Source organism: Sinocyclocheilus anshuiensis, unplaced genomic scaffold (genome assembly GCF_001515605.1).
Source record: "Sinocyclocheilus anshuiensis isolate Anshui unplaced genomic scaffold, SAMN03320099.WGS_v1.1 scaffold1430, whole genome shotgun sequence".
Lineage (NCBI taxonomy): Eukaryota > Metazoa > Chordata > Actinopteri > Cypriniformes > Cyprinidae > Sinocyclocheilus > Sinocyclocheilus anshuiensis.
In genome coordinates this window covers 932,461-940,015 of record NW_015555721.1, presented here as the reverse complement: position 1 = coordinate 940,015, position 7,555 = coordinate 932,461, and the positions used below count along the sequence as shown (strand labels likewise).

General features: G+C 39.8%; 1 protein-coding gene across 5 annotated transcripts in view; it reads left to right on the top strand.

The window, feature by feature from the left end:
* LOC107672472 (pre-B-cell leukemia transcription factor 1-like) overlaps positions 1 to 7,555 on the top strand; it is a 45,745-nt gene that overhangs the window by 25,652 nt on the left and 12,538 nt on the right. The window lies entirely within an intron of this gene.

Genomic DNA, 7,555 nt, shown 5'->3' with positions numbered 1-7,555 from the left:
AAACATATTTCATTACACCAAATACACAAAATAATGTTCTTTTTAGCAGCATCATATGACCCCTTTAAAAAACACTCCCGTTATAATCAGTGAAGCTATGTCTTATACTTGCATCGCACGTACATCTGCACTTTGTTGTTTATAATGAGAATTCGTGAGTGAGCAGAATTCAGTCAGTGAGCACACGCACTGAACAACAAAACTCCGCCGTTTCAGCGATGACTCATCTAAGCGCCTCTGATTGGCCACTGCATTCATAAGCTCAACGTAATTGTGTGTGATTGGTTATAACGCGCAACACTGTAAAAACACAGAAAAAGAAATATGGTGGAACAAACAAGCCCTAATATTAATTAGATAATAATACTAGCCTGATAATAATAATAATAATAATCCTCCTTGCTATCGTCAAAGGCATCAGCCACCGTGATATCACTGACTATCGTCGATACATGATACTATCGTCTATTTGCACAACCCTAAGTTGCATAAAAGGACTAATAGACTAATAGATTAGTCTAAGTTGAATCTAAAAAATAAAATTGATTACCCCTTGGCTAACTGCTAGTTTGTCATCCTAGATTTTAAAACACCATTTTAACATAGAGGCTATGTTTATGCAACTGGCCCCAGAACACCTTAACAACTGCACAGCAACATCCTGGCAACCACCCACAAAATTCTGTCAATGGGATGGCAACTTTTGCATGGGCATTTTAAAGTGAAGGTGTCTCTAGATGGGCCAACATTGAGCGGTGGTGGTCATGCGTCATCACCTATTCCTGATCCTCCTCCTTCCTTCCAACATTTCCTGTACTCTCTTTACTCTCCTATAAATAATAAAAAAGGCCAAAAATAACACTCAAAATGTAGTTTTACGATTGCATGAAGAGCACAAGATGATACAGTAAAAGCTTCAGCGCTGCAGCTGTGGCCGTCTCATCTTCTTACTTGAACATGCTGTGCCATTCACCTGTACACATGGCACAATGCAGTCTCTCTGTCTCTCTCTCTCTGTCTCTGTCTGTCTGTCTGTCGGCCAGAGCTGCAGTGGGCTAAGGTTAGTTTACACTCCCCCTCAGCGCATCCAGCCGCCACTCTGCCCGGCCCTGTTTGCCTCTGTCATATTTCTCGTTTGCTCGTTATAAATGGGAGCCGCTCCTCTGATCTATTGCTTAATTGCCACCTAATTTGCATAACAGTGCAAATTAACGACCTCTCAAATGAGCGTTCATTTTTCACAAGGTCTTTAGGAGCTCCTTAAGAGGCGGTGCTAATTAGCACAGGAGGCAGCTGCGCTGATGAGCCGGGGAGCGGGCGAGAGGAGGGCGTGTCGGTAGGACGTATCGCCGCGGCAACAGCCTTCTTCCTCCCAGAGTGAAGTCATCTGCGGAGACTTCTTTTGTCCTCGGCCCTGCATTTCACCTGAGTGCACCGAGCTGGTGGAGTGTGTTCTCACCTGCGTGATCTTGTTTGACCGGTCTCTGCGTGTCGAGCGAAGCCTGTTGTATGCCGCTCTGGTCTATGAAATGCTAGTTGAGTTAATTAAGAGCTGATAAATGACAAGTCGGAGCAGGCGGCATGTTTGCCTAAGGTAGGAGCGCTATTCACACCCTAATCGTATCCTCCTCTGTTGACGCTGACCAATGGCCGCTCCTCACAGGGCGTGGACGGGCCCATGTGTGCGTGCCACTGGGTGCCGCTAAATAGGCCCCGCAGACGCCGCTTAACCTGAGCTGCTAACAGCAGGAACTTACCGGTGGATTTTGTGGCTTTATACCACCCTGGCACTTGCTCAAGAAGCCCTCCTCTCGTAGTTTCTCATGAGACGCGAATCCCGCCACATGCGCTGGTTGACGCATTCTCTGCAATGTTGTCAGCATTTTCTTTTGGTTTCTGGGTTTGTCCGAATCTTTGGGCAAGTGTTGTCATTCCCTGCCTAAGTTGCTTAAGTGATTTTGGCAACTATTAACCCTTGTAGCTTTACCAGATTCTGTGTCTGAAGTTAGGGCTTGTTTTGGGCTCTGTTTTTTAGTTTTTATGAAGCCAACACAGCTGCAGGTCTTTTTAAAAATTTGTGGCGAGGTGCGTTTGGATCTGGACTTACATTTTAATGTGCGTGAAAAGCTCTGCGTTTCCTTAGAATTCACAACAGGAACGACTAGTGCTCATTAAATATGCATGTGTTGTGATTTCAGGAAGTATTTCTATAAAACTTTCAGAAATATGCTTTGGTCAGGCTCAGGAATTTAAATTAACAGAGTGCTTAACAAAATCAAGATGTTAGGGTGGTTTTTATTTATTTATTTATTTTTTTATACTGTTTTCCGTCAAATGATTTTATCGAATGTCTTCAGCAAACCAACCAATACCACAAAATCTCACAGAAGTCATTGAAAGAAGTCTCAAATGTTCACCAAGGCAATGTTTATTTGATACATCAAAAAATACCGTAAAATAGAAATATTATGAAATACTATTATGATTTAAAATAACTGTTTTCTATTTTACGGTTTTAAAATGTAATTTATTCCGGTGATGCAAAGCTGTATTTTCAGCATCATTACTCCAGTCTTCAGTGTCACATGACACTTCAGAAATCATTCTGATATGCTGATTTAATGCTCAAGGAACAGTCCTTATTATTCATGTTGAAAACAGGTGTGCTGCTTAATATATTTGTGGAAATATATTCAAATAAATAGAAAGTTCAAAAGAACACGATTTTTTTTAAACAGAATTTTGCCAAATAAAAGTGTTAATTTCTGTAAATAATTGACATCAATTAAAACAATGTTCCCCAAAAACGCAGGAGAAAGAATCAAATGAAGAAGCACATCTAGTATTTACACAGTATATGAAAGGGTGTGTGAGATGGGGACATGAAAATGCACTGCGTAAAGTAGGAATGACCCTCGTATTTCACTTCGACTGTAATGGCACTGCAGTCGTTTTTGTTTTGAAGATAAATTCCCCTTTTTTTACATCCCACTTAGCTCTCAGGTTAGCATGTTTGTTTGCGTCCATGTGGGTGTGCTTTTCAGCGCGCACAGATCCCTCCCCCGTCGTGTTTGCCTTCCTCCTTTTGATTTATTGGCTGTTGTGGTCAGAGCGTTGTCATTTCCTAAGTGTCGCCCCACACTCGTTTGCAGCCCACTGCGATCATCTTTCGCGTTCTCTCGTTCACGCTCTCCCTGCCCCCTCCATTTTTCCATCTCTGTCTGCTCTCCTCCTCGCTATTTTATCTCCTCCTGCGACTCCCTTTTGCTGCTTTCCCCCCACAGTTCTCCTCTTTTTCTCTCCTTACCTTCTCTTCCCCCCTTCTGCTCCCTCGCGCTCTCCCAGTGAAAGGCTGAGAATACCCAAGGGAGCTGATGCAATTAAAATGCTAATCCTGTCTGTCTACAGAGAGAGGTAGAGGGGGGGCTGACAGCATGAGGGATTGTGGCTCACATGGAGAACTCGACTGAAATGGAGAGCAGAGGATGGGGGGAGGTGGCTGGGGGCACAGAGAGAAAAGGAGGCGGGGTATGACGGGAGAGCGGCCCAAGCCAAAGGAGGAGGGAGGGCGAGCGAACCAGAGGGAGGCATAGAGAAATAGACAGACGAGGCCCGAGCCTCGAACACAGCCGTGATGGACTGCTTCTCCAGTAATGCACAGAAAATGGCAGCATTAATGTACTGCTTCCAGCAGCGAACACAATACCTTCGTCTGCGCTTAACACGTCACCTGTGCCCTACCTGTGCCTGATTATGTATGCACTCAAACCCAGCCGGGCGCTCTGAATATTTCATACCGCTCGCTGGCTTTTTCTGCTCGGCCCTATTGCACCTTTTCCTTCACAAATGAGGGAATTCCTTGCCGCGAGAAGAGGCGTGCGTTTGCGCCGATCGTTCATAAATTTAATGGAAGGATATTAGTGCAACTTGGACAGATGCGGCGCATTAAAATGTACATTATTTCATTAGCATGGCGGTGTGTTTGTATTAATGAAGTGTGCTAATTGAAAGATTTAACAGGCTGGCTTTATTAATCTTCTTAAAGACATACAGACATTGAGATGCGGTGGCTTTTCTGGCTCGTAATATGTTGGGGATTCAGAATGTAGCTGTAAGCGTTTACCGCAAAGCTATTATAAAACGTATCCAGCCGTAGCACTTTATTCATTATTAGGGGTTTCGAAATCAAGGCTCATAAATTGAAATATAAAGGGGTGTTAGAAATTTCAAGGGGTCCATATCATCATGTTGTGGGTTATTTGTGTAATTATCAGTAATCGCAGCTTAATTGAGATAATTAGGCTAAAGAAAAGGCTGTATGCTTGAGGGATTGGGCTGGAGGCAGAGCTCTTAATGGATATTGTGGGTGATACTCTTTGGGGAGGTGGTAAATTTCACTCTATTGATTGTGGGGCTGTGGTCGTAAAAACAACGAGCCTCCCCTCACCCATCAGACTAAACACGTTCACGATGAGTCTGGGTCACAATCCAGGAAAACAGAGGTGCATTTTGAGTTTAGGCCAGACACATGCTCTACTACACGAGTGCAAGTTGCAAGCATATGGCCTTTTGTTATTGTGACACTGACAAACCTAAGTACTTCCGGAGGGTGATGCCAGATTAAATGTACAATTAAACCAGATGTGACATTCAGTTCGCTTGCTGTAAACATGTCAACAGTCTAACTAGATTTCTCAGCTATTGTTTTTAAACCGTTGCTCTGCTTTAGTTGATATGAAAGGGAAAAGTGAGAGACAGCACCATAGCACCCCTTGTGGTAGTGCTGAGAATGCTTTACAGTAATTTAAATAACTATTTAAACTTAATTTAACACTAGAATGAATGACTCTGTTCAAAGTTTTTAATAGAATTAAAACGTTTTGTAAAAAAGATTTGTTAGCACAGTTTTTCATATACTGTTTTACTTAATTTCTGTCTTTTGTTTTGTAATAAATTAAATAATTATTTAAATAAATTACCAGCAGAATGAATAACAGTTTTTAATAGGAATTACAAATATTTTTAAAAACTGACCATTTGTTTTTCTCTCGCTTGTTTTGTAATAAAAATAATTTGATATAATCCACCACCAGAATGAGCTTTTAAAAAGCAGATTTCTTTCTTTTTGTTTTATAAAAACAATAATATTAATATTTATATATATTATAATTTACCACCAGAATGAGTGACAGAGCTCAAAGTTTTTCTTTTTTGTTTTATAATGATGACAATAAATCATTATTGAAATAATTTCCCACCAGAATTAACTTAGTTATTATTTTGTTAATATTATTATTATTATAAAAATAATTATTGAAATGAATGATGAGTTAAGAGTATTTAATGAAAAAGTAAATATTTCTAAATAGATTTGTTTTTCTCTCTTTTGTTTTATTATATTAATTTTAGTGCTGTCAAAAGATTAATCGCGATTAATCGCATCCAAAATAAACGTTTTTTTTACATAATATATGTGTGTGTAATGTGTATATTTATTATCTATATATAAATACACATGCATGTATATATTTCAGAAAAATATGCTATGCTATGCTTAAATATTAAATATATTTATATATAGTATTATATTAATATAAATATATACATGTAAATATTTTCAAAATATATACTGTATGTGTGTGTGTTTATATATACATAATAAATATACACAGTACACACACATACATTATTTAATAAAACTTTTATTTTGGATGTGATTAATCGTTTGACAGCACTAATTCATTTAGTAATTAATTACATTTTCTACCAGAATGAACAATGCAGAGTTTAAAGTTATTAATAAAACGGGGAAAAAATGAAAATTGCACTGGTTTTCACATTTCAAATGTCTTTTTTTTTTTTGTGTGTGTGTCTTTTGTTTTAAAGCCTAACCATCGACTGAATGCATGAAATCTTATGCTACAGTGTTATTCTCTATTGTCCCTGTGAAATGAATAAATAGTTTGACTTCATAGCGCATATGAAACAACAGTATACTATGCTCACATGGTGTTAATAATCTTACTGCCGAAATCACTTTGAATCAAACTTAATGTACTTGAGAAAAAGTGTTCTTCCTTTTTGTTTGACTTTGGGGAGTTTTGCTGGCTGGAAAAGCAAGAGGTAAAGAGAGGGAAAGAGGGAGGGATGGTGAATCGGGGTCATTAGTTCAGGCTGCTGGGTCTGCTGCATTCCTGAGCTCAGAGAGGGGGAGAAACGAAAGATGGAATGTGACTCAGAGAGAAAGAAAGAGGGAGGACCTGAGTGGAGGGACCCTGAAGGGGCAAGAGAGAACAAGAAAAAAAGAGCCGCTTGCCAAGGGAAAGAAAAGTTTTCAAAAAGAACGAGGGGGGAAAAGAGCGAAACAAATTCTGTGCTGTTATTGGGGGAGGGTATGAGCTGAAGTCATTAAATGTGTTATCAGTTAAAGGGAGGATGGGAAATACAGCTTTGATTTCAGCGGGGATGGTACAGACAGAACATCCACAGATGTAGTGCTGATTGCTTCCAACAAATGGTGCAATTTTAGTTGCACTATTTGTGTTTGAAAGTTTGTCTTTCTTTCAATTCACTAACAAAACAAACCCGATGCAGCATTGGAGTCTCCGATCACTGTGCTGCTTACGTACAACTATTCAGATCTACTCAAAGCATTCTCTGGAGAGCTTCTTTTAATCTGTTTAACCCTTATGATCTAAAAGATTTACCTAAAATTTACATGAGATATTCCTTCGAGTAAGGTTTATAGTTTGGAAACATTTAGCAGAATGTCCAAGCTTCTTTTTTTTCCCCATACAGTGAAAGTGAATGGTGAACTTAAAGCTTAGACATTCTTGAGATGAGTGAGACTAAATGACGACAGTTTACGTTTTTAGGCTCCTTTTTGTTATTTTTATTACATTTAAATTATCGTTTTCTACATTTCCTTAAAAAAGCAACACCTTTTTATGTTATTTAATGTGCCATTGGCATTTCCGCCACATTCTCACACACCACTAGGGGTTCATGAAACTGTGGTCTAGAGGAAAGACAAAGACCCTCGGTGTCATGTATTTTTGTGTTATCTATCTTACACTTTGCCCTCAGTCACCTGTGTGTGCATATGTATGGGAGTGTAGACGAGGTGCTCGTATAGGTGTGAGCGATGGCCCCATAGCAGGAAGTTGACAGAGGTCTTGCTTTAATTCAGTGCCAGAGAGGTGTGTACTTATGGCTGCTTGTGCTTGTAGTGACAGCACATGCTCTCCTATTATTGGACCTGTGCCTTGTGCTCCAACCTGCCACTGAAGTACCATGCTGCCCTCTGCTGCCTCAGCCAAGAATTGCACACTTAATTTAATAGTGTGTGTGTGCGTGTGCGCGTTTTTGTGACAAATGAGGACATCAATTTGTATAATGACAAGGGTATGACATAGGTATTACAAGGAGAAGGTGACTTTTCAGGACATTACCCCATGTCCCCACTTTTCAAAACGCATATAAATCACACAGAATGGGGTGTATTGAAAATCTGAAATAGCACAAAGTTTCCTGTAAGGCGTAGGTTTAGGGGGAG